The sequence below is a fragment of the Cupressus sempervirens genome, chromosome 5, assembly GCF_028749045.1.
Source record: "Cupressus sempervirens isolate cs-2001-9-10 chromosome 5, ASM2874904v1, whole genome shotgun sequence".
Classification (NCBI taxonomy): domain Eukaryota; kingdom Viridiplantae; phylum Streptophyta; class Pinopsida; order Cupressales; family Cupressaceae; genus Cupressus; species Cupressus sempervirens.
Window position 1 is genome coordinate 813,563,098 of NC_143122.1, and position 18,551 is coordinate 813,581,648.

The following is an 18,551-nucleotide window of genomic DNA, read 5'->3' on the forward strand; positions in this document are numbered from 1 at the left end:
ACATTCAGCCAACTAGAATGCATGTAGGGGTCAAGGCAATGCAAGGGTGAGATCAATTCTTTACAACAAAGGAGGAGCAACCATTATGCATGCAAGGGGCCTTGCATTAGCCTCCTATCTAGATGGGTTCGATTCTTTCCAATTGAGTAAAATGTAGATAGAGACTACCAATTAGTTTGGAACAGACATAGCCAAGTGGTTCATAATTACAATGGAGGAAGCAAGGATAGGGGTCTGGGGTAGAAATAAACATAAACCAAATTTCATTGGGGACATCTTATCTTGGGCTAAATGGAAATGGGTTTTCATATCACCCTGATGATTTTTCAAACTACTCTAAAGGTCTTATGGGTTATAACCTTTGCATTTAATTGTCATTTCTCAAGGTAAGCTCTAGGCCCCTACGTGGCTTTGAGGACCCTATAGAAATCTATTTACATGCACAAAGTGTTTTGATACATAAAGTGCTTTTAAATTACACTAAATAAATGTTATTTTTTTAATAAAAAATAGATATTATGGTTTTAATTAAGCATTGAGAAAAATTAGAATGTTTATATATGGATCTATAGACATTGAGATTGAATTTTTCTAAAACTAAATTGGAACTTTACCAACTATGTTACTTAGCAAATAATAAACCCCACTTTTTTCTCAAATCAAACCTTAGAGATTACTAGGGAAAAACTATTATAGTTGAATGATTACATTTTTTATACTTGCATGATGAGATGGTTATATTTTATCTTATGATGGGGTTCGGGAAAAACCTAGTATTTGACTAGTTAGGTATGTTACCAGAGGCCTGGGAGAGATTGACTTATGATGTGGTTTTGTAATATTGTTGGTCACAATTGTTTTCAATCCCAACCATTGTGATGCTTCCACGTATCTCTCTGTGGTGAATACTAGTTTTTCTATGTAAGTGTTGGAAATGTAATAATGATTGAGTGACTGAGAGGGGGGGTGGTGTGAATTAGGAACCACTTTAAAACTTCTTCTCTTAATCCCACTTTATTAGATTATCTAATCTTTTTTCATGCATGGAACACAAAGTAATAAAAGTAACAACACCATAACACTTTGACACAATATTTACTAACCCAAAAACCCTCCAAGGAGAAGGTAAATCTGGGGTGGGGATAATACCTAAAATGCTTCACTATTGTAGTAATAAAGTTGGTTTGTTAAGACTTACAATTGATCACTTCTAATGATCTACTCAATTAAGAGTAAGTAGGATTGCTAGGTCCACCTTGTCAAAGGATTTATACAATACAATAAAGTATGCACTTGGTTAGGAGATTTTTCAAGGACTATTATGTTCACCTTGTTAGAGGATTTGAGATTGATACACCTATTTGGATGAATTGACAGGTTGATCTCTACTATGCAACTTTGTTTGTTGATGAAGATCCTTTGAATAATATAGTAATCACTTAACTATAATAGATGAGCCTCTTCTTTTCCTTTGTACTACTTGATAGCCTTGTAATCAATCTGCTCTTCCATTAGCCATATTCTCTTATGACAATAAATGTAACTCCTTGATATATCATTTGGATGAAAAAAAGTGTCTTCCTTATATATCGATCCAAATAGTAACTCTACATTAGGTCAGCTATAATAGCATTTCAATAGTTTCAAAAAAAATTACCAAGTCAGTTAAATGCTGATACTTAGGTCCAATAGGTTACTTGGTTTGTATGGAGAGACTCAGACAACACTATTAACTCAGCTGACTCTGGCACTCGGTTGACTATGGATGTTTGGTTCACATTGATCACTCAACAAACTCACTTGGCTTGGTTCACACTGCTCTACCTGCTTGGTTCTCATTATAAAACTAGAATGCTAAACTAACTTGGTTTACACTAGAGCTCGGTTGACACTATTTTACCGATTCATACATGAGCTCGGTTAACACTCATATGTCTAGTAGCTCAGACTATACTGACTTCCAAGATGACTTAAGTGTTTTGGCCCTAATTGACAATATGTCTTTCCATAGGCTCAACAATCTCCCCCTTTGGCATTAGTGACCAAAATACTTTTCATGCAAAAAATCTTCAATCAAAATCTTTTAGTCCAACTCTCCCTTTGTATGTTCTCTGTTTCGCAACTTGGTTTGTATTGAACTTTGCAACTCGGTTTGAACTGAAAACTCTGTTTTTGATTTTTCAATTTTTTTTTGTTTATCTTCTTTTTACAAATATTTTATACAATTCTTATGCTCTACATATTTCCTCTATTCTATACATATCTCCCCTTTATATGCATTTATATACTTTTCCCCTTGGTTTTATTACAAATGTCAAAATTGACAAGGTTATGCCAAAATAAGAGAGGAAATCATGATGCACTCTTCTGTCTAGTAGCTTGGGCTATACCAACTTCCATGATGACTTTAGTGTTTTGGCACTAATTGACAATATGTCTTGGCATAGGGTCAACAATCTCCCCCTTTGGCATTTGTGAGAAAAAAACTTGTCATGCACAAAATCTTAAATTGAATTTTTTCAATTGAACTCCCCCTTTATGTGTGCTCTATTCCGCAACTCAGTTTGTACTGAAAACTCTACAACTCAGTTTGAACTAAAAACTCTATTTATGATTTTTCAATTTTTTTATTTGTTTATCTTCTTTAAAAAAATCTGTTATACAATTGTTATGCTCCACATATTTCCTCCATTCTATACATATGTCCCCTTTGTATGCATATAAATATATACTTTCCCCCTTGGTTTTGTTATAAATGCAAAAATTTACAAGGTTATACCAAAATGAGAGAGGAAATCATGATGTAACTTGAAAATTAAAGAACTAGTCTTATCCTAGTTATCTTGCAATACCTTTAAGTTGTGTAGATCTATTTGAAGCTCAGTTGGTAACTCCATCATGTGCTCTGCTACTGAAAGGCTTGTGTCTTTGACTAGTGTCTTTGCATGTTCAATTCTTTTTTGCATAATATACATATGGGGAAGCATCATACTCTAAATATCTATCAAATTTTCCCTTATTCTGACATCTTCTCTTAACAATTCTGCCTGAAGATTTGTAAAAAATTTGGCTTTTTCAAAATGAATTGAACTAGAAATTGGGTTAAGTGCCAACTGACTAGCACTAACCTTCAAGTCCATATCAATCCTAGCCAATTTATCCTTGATTTCTTTGGTAAAATTTTGTGTATCACTCAATTTTACAAATAAGGATATAAAATTATTTACAACATTCTCTCATCTAGCAACAAGAGTGGATAACTCTACTTGGTCAATAGAATTTTTCTATGCTACATTTTCCAAAACTTTTCTTCCTTTTCAAATTTTTTTTCATAACCATATGCATCTTCATTGAACTTATGTACAATTTAAACTAGTTGTTCAATGATGGGGACCTTTTCATTTACCTCTATAGACAATGTATCCAAAAATATTTCTTTGATGTTCTCAATGACTTTGCTTCTATCCCTTTCTTCTCTTAGCATCTACTGCTTGGCTCTTTTCTTCCAAAGTTCACACAATATGTCCATTCGCTCAGAACAAAGATTAAATTGGTCCCAATTTGGAAACACAATCTCTTCATCAAGGTTAATATCATCAATAATCTTTTCCTTTCCTTTGACCTTGGTAGCTGATGAAGTTATGATTTCTTTCCCTTTGCCTTCATCACTCTTTTCTTTAACACTCGGTTGAATCTTGTCTTCTTTGTCTTATTTTTCAATCGTATCCTCATTCTTGATAGGTTATTTCTTAGTTAAGCTTTCCCTAGGAGAAGTTAGAGCCCGGTTCTTGGTTACTACAGGGGTGGATGAGGGATTTTCTTTCTTTTCTTCACCACTCAGTTGAACTATGTTCAACTCAATAGATTGCATCTCAAGTGTTGCCTTGTTTAACTCGGAGCTTGATGGAGTGGTTGGAAGAGATGCCATGACTTCTACAATTTTCTCAGGATCAGACTCTTCAATAGTCTTAAACTCTTGTAGATTTTCCTCTTATTTTAGATCAATTTTTTTTCCACATATTGGATGTGGACTGTACAACATCCTCAATTTTATTGGACAAAATTTGAAAAAGATTTAAATCTAGGAGTCTATCTATTTTCATTTTTTGACATTGTCTCCTTTAATTCCTTCTTAGAGAGGTTTGGCATTATCTTCCTTAGAGTTTTTTCTCTAATGTGTTTATCTGTCTTGACTACATCAGTCCAATGATGTGAAACAACTTTTACTAAGCTTTTATGAGCATGCCCTTTTTGTTTAGTGGGGTCATACTTCCATCTAGCCATTTTATCTACTAATGCCTCTTTAATCTATTTTTCTACTACTCTTTATTTAAGCAATCATATTTGAAGAATTTGAATCCTACCATTCCACTTTCTTCCTTTATTGATTTTAGTTGTTTTTCAAATTTTGGTGGGGGCTTCTCTAGTGAGATGACTAGAGTGTTATCTTCATCTTCATCATCATCATCACCATCGTCATCATCATCAAGCCTCAATTTCTTTCGTAGCTTCCTATGCTTGGTGGCAGTAATCCCATGAGTATAAGACCTTGCTGATTTTCTTGATGATGTTTTTTCCTTCTTTGGAGGTTTCTATTCCTCTTCTTCTTCATGATCATCTTCCTCTTATTCTTCCTCTTCCACATCATCAGCCTTTCCCTCGGTAAGCATGAGAGGGGAATCATATTTGGCAAATTTATTCTCAAGGTTTTCTATCCTTTTCATTCCTCTCTTCAAGATTTGAGGAATCTAAATCTCAAGTGAGATTCTAGTCTTTGCTTCTTCATAAGTTCTAAAGTAAGTAGCCTCAGGATCCAATGGTTCATTGATAAGGGCTTCAATGATGTCTCTTGTTTCATCAATGTTAACTTCAATTCTAGGTTTGACTACTTGAATATGAACTTTGTCATAGTTAACTAGGAAACATATGTCTTGCTCATAATCATCAACCAATTTTTTAGGGATCTTAAACCTATTTTGCATATTTTCCTTGAAGTTCTCAAAATATGCATCCATGATGCCATCAAAATTCTCACCTATTTCATCAATGAAATCAGTGATCTAATATAGCATAGGTGTTTCCTTCCATACAAGATTTCTTTTGGATGGAAAGAATTTTTATACATAGAAAATTAAACACATCTGGAGAGAGCCAAACTTACATGGATTGTTGTTGGAAGCTTGGATGCTCTCCATGTTATTTCTCAACTAAATACATTGTAGCTCAGAAATATCTAATGACAAGTTATTCTTTACCACCATGTATGCTAGGTCAACTACTTCACAAGGAATGTTGTTGGGTCAACTTGAACTATAGATCTTGTGAGCTATGACATGAATTCTAAACTTGATTTACATATCAGTAATGTTATTCAACTTCATGCCTCTTCCATCCAATTCAACTAGGGTTAGATTAGACAATTCTCCTTGTGCTAGGGTATTAGTTGTCTTGGAATTTTTCTACATTGGGTAACCAGTGATTCGACGGATCATCTTCTTGGTGATTAAGACTAGTTTCTTGAGCCATAAGGTCATGTCATGGACTCAGTTCAATACAAACCTAATCCACTTCACTTGAAAGTTCCTTGCAATATGAAGGTTGTGGGTCAATCCCTTAACTTCCAGATGCTTGTGTTTGGGTTTCAACTCTCCATTCTCACACAATGCACTGTATGCATGATCTAACTTAAAATTACTAAATTCTTGAATTGAATAGTGGTAAAATGTCCTTTCATCATGAATTAGGGGTACCTTCGGAGGGATGGCCGAGTGTTCTCCCTTGGGATCCTTTTCTTTAGCGATTGCAGGGTACAATTCGAAATTAGGTTCTTTGCAATTTGCTTTCTTGACCAACATTTTAGAACACTTTCTTACCTTTGTTCTTGATGAACCTTCCATCATGCTTGATTGATGAAGATCTCTAGATGGTAAAATTTTCTATAAACTTAGCTTGTTAACAAATTCACTCAAGATCGCTCAAGGGCTTAAGGAATTCTCTACATAATTTGATCTCTGAATTTGTGATGAATGAATAAACCTTCAATTTCTCCTTTTATCAAAGTTTCAACTTTTAGGGCCTCATTAATACTTTGTACTATGGTAGGTGAAATAAGCTTGGTTAAGTCTTCACACTTGAATATATCATGAAGCTATGTTAGAAATAGCTACCAACCTAACTTCCCTTGGTTAAGTCATATGACTCGGTTGAGTCATAGAACTTGACCTTGCTTGGTTATGCCTAAGGAAGAACTCCATAATGTCTGATAGCTCAGTTGTAACTAAGACTTGACTCGGTTAAAAAATGATTCTTCCTTTTGTCCTAGTGCATCTGATATGCTAATATGGACTTTATTGCTTGCTTGACTAGAACTGATGTAGGATCTTACTTTGTTCACAACTCTAGTGTTCTCCTTGTACATTTACTTAGAGGCAATTGAATCACCCAACTCATTGACTTGGGTGTCAATGATTTCAGAGTTTTAACTTGATCTTTCTAGATATTTCCTTACCCATTACTAATTCCTTTGAGTCTTGATATCATCAATCTTGATCTTTCCTATATTTTCTTCATTAGTGCTTATAGTAGCTCGGTTCATGCAATTTCTTGCTAAATGACCAAGTTCTTTGTATACATATCATCTTTTGGTAGGATTCCTTTTTTTGAAGTGATTCCTCGTACAATTTTCTCCAGTGTGTATATATTCTCCACATAGATAACATATGTACAATGTGTTCTAATCCCAACTAATAAATTCTTCCGGTCTTGGTCCAATCTTCCATTACTTTATTTTTCCTTTTAAAGATTTATGACCTTGCTTGTTGCATGTAAAGCACTTTCCTTCAAAATTTGGTTTGTCTTTACATTCACTTGCTCTACATCTAGGTTTATCGTAACTGTAGCAATTTCCATTGAATTTTGACTTCTCATTACTCCAACATTTGTTTGATGAGTTTCCTATTTTTTCACAATGATTACATGTAGGCCTTTTGTTCTTTTGAGCTCCTTACTGTGATGATTCTCCTTATTCAGTGTAACCCAATCCTTTTTTCCATTTGTGTCTCGTCTGAGATAGTTCAACCAACTAATTCATGCTTTGTTTTAATCTCATCATTCTTTCATTGGTTTCTTTTTCTTCTCTAAGATCATTCTTGATTCTATCATTTTCTGTCCTTAAATTGTTGACTTCTTGTTTTGTACTATTAAGCTAATTTATCATTTTTTTTGGATGTAGTGATAGTTGGTGGGTTTCATCATCCTTTTCTTCTAGTCTAGTATTGATTAATATTCTATCTTTATTTTCCATCTCTTTGTCATTTTCATCTTTGTTCTTTTGTTCCATGACTTCAGATATCCTAACTGAATACATCTCCTATTCTCATTTCATTTTTCTGAGTTCTTCTTGTAGAATGAGGTTCCTTCCAAGTAGATCTTCTATAGCTCCATTTGCTTCATCTAAACTCCTTTCTCTACAAATATCTTCAATTCTTTTTTTTTTGTATATATTTTTATTCATTTGTACAACTAACTCTTTCCTTCTTTTCGGGGATTGAGAGAGTTGATTCTTCAATTTCCTGATTTGTTCCATGGCCACATGTAGATCAAACTTTTCATTCTCAATGGACATTTCTAGCTTGTACACTTCCATTGCTTTTGACCTTTGAGCTAAAGTTGTTAAACTTTTGATAAGAGAACCTTTCTTTGATACCAATTTTTGGAAATGTAATGATGACCAAGTTACTGAGGGGGGGAGCGGGGGGGGGGGGGGGAGGGGGTGAATCAGGAACCACTTTACAATTCTTTTCTTAATCCCACTTTATTAGATTATCTAAATAATTTCATGCATGGAACATAAAGTAATAAAAGTAACAACACCATCACAATTTGACATAATATTTTCTAACCAAGAAACCCTCCAAGGAGAAGGTAAAACTGGGGTGGGGATGACACCCACAATGCTTCACTACTACAATAATAAAGTTGGCCTGTTAAGGCTTACAATTGATCATGTTGGTGATCTACTTGATTAAGAGTAAGTAGGACTACTAGGTCCACCTTGTGTAAGGATATACACAATACAATAAAGTATGCACTCAGTTAGGAGGTTCTGCAAGGACTATTAGGTCCACCTTGTTACAAGATTTGAGATTGATACACCTATTAAGATGAATCAACAGATTTATCTTTGCTATGCAACTTTGTTTGGTGAAGATCCTTTGAATAATATAGAGATCACACGACTATGATAGATGAGTCCCTTCTTTTCCTTTGTCCTTCTTGATATCCTCCTAATCAATCTACTCTTCCATTATCCATATTTTCTTATGATGATAAATGTAACTCCATGATATCTCCTTTAGATGAAAAAAAGTGTATTCCTTATATATCAATCCAAATAGTAACTCTATATTAGGCTGACTATAATAACATTTCAATAGTTTTAAAAAAAATTACCAAGTCGGCTCAATGCTAATACTTGGGTCCAATAGCTTACTCGAGTGATATGGAGACACTCAGGAAACATTATCAACTTAGCTGATTCTAGCGCTCGGTTGACTTTGGATGCTCGGTTCACATTGATCACTCAACAAACTCAGTTGGCTCAGTTCACACTTCTCTGCCTTCTTCGTTCTCATTTTGAAACTAGAATACTAAACTAAGTCGGTTTACACTAGAGCTTGTTTGACACTATTAGCTTGGTTCATACATGATCTCGGTTAACACTTATGTCTGGTTGCTTAGGCTATACTAACTTCCATGATGACTTAAGTGTTTTGCCACTAATTGATAATATGTCTTTCCATACGATCACCAATAAGTTCATGTTGTGGTTTTATTGTTAAGATTAACCATAGATAGAAAAACAATTACATAAAAATATAACCAATATCAGAAAATAATAAATCACATAGAAAAGAACACAAGACATAAGGATTTAACATGGTTCACCAAATCCCTAGGCTATGTGCACCAAGAAAAAGTCCAATATTATTATTATCTGGTGGTTACAATTTTTAATCCCTTACAGCTCAATACCAATGCAAGAAGATACAATCCCATCATACATTATGAAATTCCTAACCCTAAGCCATTTTATACAAGCTTTTGCCACTTACAAAATTAGTACTAGAATAAGTCATCCAATAGAAAAGTAGTAGCCGATGCCTTTTACAATAGTAGTGTCATTCTTTTTCTTCTTCGAGGGCACTAGCCCTAAAAACCTCTATAGGGGCTTTTCCCTTCGACCCCACCCTGTAATACAACAAGGAGAGCAGCTGGGGCACTGCCCCGGGACCTTGCAAGGGGTGTTTCTCCTTGACCTTGTCTTGGGGGCACTGTTATTAGGAGTAAACATAGATAGAAATAAAAATTACATTCAAATAACCAATATCAGAAAATAATAGATCACATAGAAGTGAACACAAGACACCAAGATTTAATGTGATTCACCCAATCCTTGGGCTATGTCCACCAAACAACAAGTCTAATATTATTATGATCCAATGATTACCACCTGATTATAGTCCATAATCCCTTATAGCTCAATACCACCACACGAAGAATTTTTTACATCACACTTTATAAAAGATACCTAACCCTAATTCATTTTATACAAGTATTTCTGCCACTTTAGGGTTATAACATGTTGGTCATATCTCCACCATACATCAGCCATGAAGTATGTACAATAATTTCCTGATCAATCACCACAAATTAACAATCTCCCAATTAGGGACTAATCAGGCTCCACAATAAACAACAATCTCCCACTTGGAGACTGATCCTATGGCAATACTGCTACAACATGGGGCTCCCACTAGATCAAACCACCCTAGACTCTGTTGTTCTTTTATTCTATTCAGTTTAGAAGACCAACCTCCCTTGTCACTATCTTGGTAAACATATCTACTGGATTGTCATCTATATGTATCTTTTCTAGCTTTAACTGTCCATCATCCAAAATTGACCGAATGAAATAGTACCGCAACTGTATGTGTTTTGTCTTTGAATGTAGAGTATAATTCTTTGCAAGATGAATAATACTCTGACAATTTATAAATAAATAATTATCCCTCTGAGGGTGTCCTAATTCTTCCAAGAATAAATAAAGCCATATCATCTCCTTGGTTGCCTTTGTAGTAGCAACATACTCTACCTCTGTAGTGGATAAAGTGTCCACCTTCTATAACCTAGAAACCCAAATTACTGCTGCTCCACCAATAGTAAATACATAACCTATAGTACTTTTCTTGGTATCAATATCCCCTACAAAATTTGACTCAACATATCCCTATAAATTAGTAGTAGAGACCCCAAACTATAAACACTTACTAGATGTTCTTCTCAAATATCTAAGAATCTATTTTACTACATTCCAATGCTCAATTCCTGGATGACTCATATACCCACTAATGACTCCCATTGGATGTGCAATATCTAGTCCTGTACATACCATAGCATACATCAAGCTTCCCATAGCTGAAGCTGCATAAGGGACCTTGGACATCTTATCCTCCTCTTCTTATGTCTATGGACACATCTCCTTAGTCAACTTCAAATGACCAGGTAAAGGTGTGCTAACAACTTTAACATTCTCGATAGAGAAACATTGCAACACCTTCTCACTATAATCAGCTTGAGATAATGTCAATTTCCTATTCTTCGTATCTCTACAAATCTTCATACCAAGGATTTGTTTTCTTCCCCCAAGTCCTTCATAGAAAATGAATGTGCTAACTAGCATTTCAGCCCCTTAATGTGATCCATGTTAGACCTAGCTACAAGCATATCATCAACATATGAAAGTAAAATAATGTAGCTTTCATCATCCAACCTCTTAAAATAAATAAAATGATATGAATGACACTTACTATATCCATGCTCATGCATAAAATTGTCAAATTTAAGATACCATTGCCAAGGTTCTTACTTCAAGCCATATAGACTTTTCTTCAATATGTACACTAAGTTCTCCTTACCTTTGACCTCAAATCCTTGTGGTTGTGCCATATATATCTCTTCATCCAAATCACCATGAAGAAAGGTTGTTTGAACATCAAGCTGCTCCAAATGCAAATCTTTAGTAGCCACAATACTTAAAATAGTATGGATAGAAGTCATTTTAACAATAGGAGAGAATATCTCATCAAAATCAATGCCCTTTTCTATGCAAATCCTTTTATAACTAACCTGCCTTTAAATATTTTCTTACCTCTATCCTCTTCTTTCAACTTATAAAACCCTTTATTCCGTAAATCCCTTTTACCTGCAAGCAACTTTCATAAATCCCATGTCTTGTTTTTCAGCAAAGAGTCCATTTTGTCTTTCATTGTAGACTCCAATCGAATCTTAGTATCCACCTACATAGCTTCATCATAACATTCATAATCATCAACATCTATTAGTAAAATAGAATACAAAGAAGGATCAAATTATTCTGGAGGTCTACTTAGTCTTGTTGACCGTCTAACATTCACTGGGGTGTGTGGTATTTTTTGTTGCCATTGTTGCACATCATGAGGAATTGATGGAACATCATCTTTTGGAGTATCATCCAACACTACATAATCATCTTCTTTCTTCTCATGTTGCTACAAAAGATCTTTGTACAACACTTTCTCATTGAATATGAGATCCCTGCTTCTTACAATTTTATGATTTTCAAAATCTTAAAGCCTATAACCAAATTCATCAATGCCATATCCAACAAATATACATTTCTTTGACTTAGTTTCTAACTTGGTTATATTTTCAGAATCAACATGTGTAAATGCTTCACAAGCGAAGGTTTTGAGAAAAGAATAATTCACCTTCTTACCAGTCCATGCTTCCTTTGGAATACCACAACCCAAAGGAGTAGAGGGATGTCTATTAATCAAATATACAATAATATTAATAGCCTCTTCCCACATGTTTAAGGTCAACCCAATATGCAACCTCATGCTCCTTGCACGCTCTATTATTGTCCTGTTCATGTGTTCAACCACTCCATTTTCTTGTGGAGTCCTTGGAATAGTTTTTTGTCTAGGAATACCATTAGTGGAGAAATAATATTCAAATTTGTGACTGTAATACTCATGACCCTTATCAGATCTAAGACATTTTAATTTCTCACCAGTGTCATTTTCAACCAAGCATTTCCATTTCTTAAAGGTTTGAAATACATCATATTTCTGTCTAAGGAAATAAACCCATAGTTTTCTAGTTTCATCATCAATAAATGTAACATAATAATGAGAGCCACCAAGGGAAGATACTTGAGCTGGTCCGCATACATCTATATGCACAAGCTCTAATTTTTTATTTTTCTTTTCCTTTCCACTCTTCGCAAAGCTCACTCTCTTTTTTTTTCCATACACACAACTTTCACAAAAATCCATATTGATGCATTTTAGACTTGGTAAAACTTTCTTTGAATGAAGTAATTTCATACCTTTCTTACTCATGTGCCCAAGTCTATAGTGCCACAACGTTATATCAGAATCTATAACCACTAGTTGTTCTCCCTTTTCGACTGCAACAACTATTTCTGAACATTCATTTTTCTCTGAAATAATTAAAGTAGAAGGAATATTATAACTTGTATAAAGATATAAGGTGCTTACTTTCACACCTTTTGCTACTACAAAGGAACCCCTTAAAACCTTCCAATTTTTATCATTAAAAGTAACTGCACAACCCTCATCACCGAGTTTCCCTACTGAGATTAAATTCCTACTCAGTCTTTGTAGTGCCTCTCCCATTTGACTTCTATAAGTCATCCTGATGGATGTAACCTTGTTGATCTTTCTGTATGAAGTGATCATGATTGAGACCATGAGTGGTCTACACCCTTGAAGTGAATTGGATTTATGTTACTGTATCAATTGCTTTGATTATGTTTATGACTGTGGTTACTTATGTGTTTTAAGTGCCTTTTCATGTTTTGTTAAACATCCATTATTAAATGCTTAAATAATTAGAGATGGATTGTCCATGATTGGATTCATTGGTTATGTGCTACAGATATTTACTTTGTTATGTTTTGATTTGAGAGATATTTGTTACTTATGTTATGTTTTACATTTGAGATGACTTGAGGGTCAGATGTTATACCTTGATTTCAGTATCATAGATGTTTGACTACTATGTTGTTCAGTTGATCATATTGCATGTTCATGCCATTTTGAGATGACAGTGTGTTTTATGATGATATTTGGTTATCTGTTATTTGGGCATATCCCTGTTTATGTTATGTGATGGATTTAATGCTATGGTTATTTACTTATTCTTGCATTGTTATACTATATGCGAATGTGAGTGATGTAAATAGATTATTTTCATATAATTGAATAAATGGTTAAATTAGGTGATTTAATGAATTTATTGCTTTGGCTATATTATTATATGCAATTGCACTTGATCGTGTTGTTTAGTGTGCAAGATTTATATCCTTGGTAGTGGCACATGGAGTTAGTGATTCAACTATTCATATTTTACCAATGTCGTCCCTGTATGGTCGACATATCCTTATTTCAATTGTCTAAATCTAAACCTTTTAGTGATTAGTAAATCTGAACCCATCTACATTATGTGACTAGATTAGTGAGCGTGTCTGTGCATTTAGAGGTTCGCTCTGTCACGAAAGTGTTAAGTATTTTTTGTTATTTTGGATTTTTGAGCTTTTAATCTTTTCAGATTTAATTTCTAGCAACTTTGCCTTAGGTGAAATTTGGTTATGGATAATAACCTATTTTTATTTAGGTCAATTCAAAGTATAGCTACTCCAGCTGGCTACTTACCTCAATCGATTATTCACTCAAAAAGTGAATAAGTGTTGAAAGAGGAATTTAATTCCTCACTTTTACTTTTTGGAGTGCATTTTTGGAAATCTTCTTCTTAAGGAATCTTGTTTCATTTATTCTGGGAGCTATGAGCATGGGTTTTCGACGAGGTCAGTCTTGTTGGATCCAGCTCGGGGAGTTTATGCTTTGCCGCCACTTTTAGCAGTTTCAGTAGGTTGTTTGTGTTATCTAGCCATTTTCAAAATTTGCCCCTTTTGGTGTCAGGTAGGGCCTTTCTATTTTATAGTTTTTTTTCTATTTTAGCTTCCATTTCTTGTAGCAGTATGTTAGGAGGCTGAGAACTAGTGTTCCCCTCTATTTTTGGTTGCTAGTTCTACCCAGATGGAAGGGTATGAACATTTTCCCTATTTTTGTGATGGGGTTTTGGGGTTTCAAGCCGTTATGTTGGCTATTTTTGCATACGATGTCCAAAATCATTTATTATTGGATTTTTGGGATTTGTGCACCCAAGAACCAAATGGGTTTTAATTTTGAGAACTTTCCAATTTTGGGGTTTTTACCTCATTTTGTGTGCCACCCTATTTTCTTAGGTTTTCTTGGCATGAGTTGAGTTGTGGACCTGGATCATCCATTTGGATGTCGATTGGACCTTTATTACACTTTTGTGTTTTCATTGGGATGTGTATTACATCCGTACTCTCAACTTTGTATTCAGTTGAGTGATTTTATACCTTCTATTATGGTTTCTCTTGGACCTTGTTTTGGTTTTGTGGACACTAGAATTTGTGTAGAATCCATACTCCTAGATTGAGGCCGATTGAGTGAGTTCATGATGTTTGGTCACGGGCTGTGATGATCTGTTTGGATGCTGGTCAAACCTTTCTTGCACTTTTGTGTTTGCATTGGGATGCATGTAGCATCTGTCATCCTGATTATGTTTTCGGTTGATTAACTTTTTATTTGTGTTCTCATCCAGTCCTTGTGCTTTGATCTTCATGATGGTGGTGTGCCACACATGAGTACGTGCACATACATTTGTCGAGTGACTTTCGAGTCCTGGTATTTCTGTGGATTTTCTAGAATTGAGATCACTGGAGTTGGGTTGGGAATTTACATGCCTATGAGCACTCATCATTGGATGAGCATGGGTAGTGTAGGGTAGCATATGGAGGGGGCTTCTATCCCATGGCCCAACGATCATGATGCCTTGGGTGGTGTGGAGGTTAGGAAGCTTTAATTAAGTGATAACTAAAGAAAATGTGTGAGTGGTAAGAAAACTTAAGATAATAAAATGTTGTGTCGAGCCATTTATCATTGGGGTATGTTGTATCCACATGATCCGAGCTTGGGCTTGTCGATGCCAAGAGACTCTCCATGATGTTAGCCCCTACTTAGTAGCCAACTGAGTGTCTAATTAGGACCTGTACTCCTTGCATTGTCTTAGGTTCTTGGTTTCAACCATCATACTGCCTAGCATGTGTGTTAGCCATGGATGTTTGCTTTGCGTGTGTTTGTGGTTGGATCATTATCTCCATAAGCACGGTGGGTGTGGACCTACGGGTGCCACATAGTTGGGAGGCATAGCTACCTTCACCACTGGTAGGGACTAGTGTACAAAGACGATATTTGAGCCTAGCACAACTGTTACTGGATGTTTTCACTTGATGCTTCAGGTTCCTGAGTATGCTTACTTATGATTTATGCTTTCATTGGAATGCTTGGATATCATGTTTAGATGATAGTTTATTTGATGCATTCTCATATTATGATGTTTAGCATATGACTAGATGATGTGAATTGCTGTATTGGATTATCTATTACTTATTGGTTTAGCATGTTAGATTTCCTTATTATGATGATCAACATGTGATAGGTGATGTTATCTACTTTGTAGGATTATCTTAAGCTTTACTACTAGCATGTTAGATTTTCTTATGCTTATGATTGTAGCATGTTTAGTAGTGACATCCCTATTATGATAGTACTGATGATCAAATCGGTGGCTTGGGATGTTACGCATGGGGGATGGCTAGGATCCATGATGGTCTTATGATGCTATTGATGGTTGGGAGGAACCGCGTACTTAGTTGTTTTGTTCATTGCGATGTTATTTCTATACATTGTGATGTTTCTTATGTTCACTGCGATGTTACTTCCAGTATGTTCTTTACTGCTTTAGTTTAGATAGATAGATGTTCCTCTTCCTTGTTGTTTATGCACTCAAGTGTTCATTCCTTGATTTGCGTGGATCCAGTACTCCCTAGTGTGGAGGTTTGCTTGTTTTCTTACTATTTCATCTTGTTTTGTTGTTGTGTTGTCTCATGTGGAAAGACAGTTACTCATGCAAGAAAGTACTTCCTTGTGTGAGAATGTACTTTCTCACACAAGAAAGTACTTTCTCATGTGAGAATGTATTTCCTCACATAGGATTGCAAATATTTGTGCGAAGGCATGCACTTTCTCACACAAATCCATGCACTTTCTCGCGTGAAGTGTTGCAAGGTCTCGCATGAAACTTGAGACTAGTGCACTTTCTTGTGCGAAAAACAAGGGGTAGTTAGACTTTCTCGAGAAAGTTTTGAGAGTTATTTTTGAACACCCTTTTGGATTCCACACCTATCCAGTTCAAAACAGTCTTTCTAGGGGGTTTAAAATATATCGTTTAAGTATAAGTTTCTTATACTTAAGATATATTTTAATATATGCAATGAATCTTTTGAGATAGGTTTCAAACCTCTCCAAGATAAGATAAGGATTCTAGGAAATTTTAGGGCTTCAAAAATCTAGGCTTAGGCAATTTTCAAGGCTTCAAGATTTTAGACTTAGCCAAATTTTAGGATTTTGCATTTTACCCTAGCTTGGTGTTTTGTTGATGAGTGGTCATTTCTTTGAGCCCTCATCATGTGCATGGTCATTGTTGGCTTGTTTGTGTGTGTTAGTCTGGTAGTGGCATTTAGAGGTTTGTTGGTTGTTGGGATTATGAAAAAGTCTTCCGTTACGATCTTTGTGATCCCTGTATGATGTTGTCATGTGCATTCATACTTGTAAAAAAAAAATCTTGGCTTGAATTGAATCCTTGTTCCAAGGATCTCTAGGTGGGGCATTACAGTCTTGAAAAATGTCTTACCTCATGTTGTAGCCAATGATTCCCATTCTACAAATTAATCTTAACTTTTCCCTTTCCAACAATATGACAAGGTTCATTATCCCCCAAGTAAACAAGCCCAAAATCCCCTTGGACATAATCAATAAAATAACCTCTATGAGTTGTGGCATGAAATGAAGCCCTAGAATCTAAAACCCAAGAATCATCTACTCTTTCTAAAGATAGAAGCAAAGCATCCTCTTTGGATTTCTTACTTACCACATTTGCCTCCTTGTCTCCATTTTTATTTTCTCCTTCATTTTTCTTTCATGTCCAACAATATTTCTTCTTATGCCCTGGTTTCCCACATTACTAGTAGTTGTTTGGTCTTCTTGATTGAGACCTCTTCCCTTTTGATTTTCCTCTTGATTTCTCATGATTTCTAGAATTGTTTCCTCTCTCAGTTGTTCTACCTCTTCTTTGTGCATTCAAAGCACTTCCTAATGTAGATCCACATGAGGTTTTTCTATGAGTTTTCTCATTCAAAATAACATTGATCACATCATCATATTTTAGGGTATTAGATCCAAAAACAAAATTACTCACAACCATTACCAAGCCATTCCATCTTTCAAGCAAAGAACACAAAATCAAGAGAGCCCTAATTTCTTCATCAAAATTGATACCCATAGAAGATAACTGACTAGTAACAGTATTAAACTCATTTAAATGATCTACAATAGATCCACCTTCTTCCATCTTCATATTAAATAAATGCTTTATGAGAAATACCTTATTTGAAGTAGGGGCTTTTAATACAATGTTGCTAGGGTTTGCATCAACTCTTCCATAGTCTTCACTTTTGTAATGTTAAATGTCACCGATGGTGCTAGGCATAATCATATGCTTCCAAGTGCCTTTTTGCCTAGAATCTTCCAGTCCTCCTCTATCATAGTTCCCTGGTTTTTCAATTTTCCTTCCAATGGCTTCCATAAATTCTTCTAATAAAGATAGTACTCCATTTGCGTTTTCCATAACTAAAAATTATGCCCATTAAACTTATCAACCTTCAGCTTACCCTCATCTGCCATTGCTCCTGCTCAACTGTGAGGCTCCCACTCAACTATGAGACTTTCCTACAAAGGATAACCAAAAAATAACAACCTTACTTTGATACCACTTGTTAGGATTAAACATAGATGGAAATAATAATTGTATGCAAATGAAAATTGTCAGTAGCCATAATACTTCAAATAGTATGAATAAAAGTAATTTTAACAATAGGAGAAAATATCTCACCAAAATCAACACCCATTTGTAGTTTAAATCCTTTTACAACTAACCCAAGTTTAAATATTTTCTTACTTCCATTGTCTTCTTTCAATACCGTAAACCCGTTTATTTTGTAAAACCCTTTTACCTACAGGAAACTTGCATAAATCCCAAGTCTTATTTTTCAGCAAGATTTCTTCTTTCATTGTAGACTCCCACCAAATATTTGTATCCACCTGCACAACTTCAACATAACATCAAGGTTCAACAACATCAGTTAGTAAAATAGAGTACAAAGAGGGAGAAAATCTTTCTAGAGATCTACTTAACCTTGTTGAGAGTCTAACATTCACTGTTGTGTGTGGTATTTGTTGTTGCTATTGTTGTAGAGCATGAGGCATTGCTGGGATGTC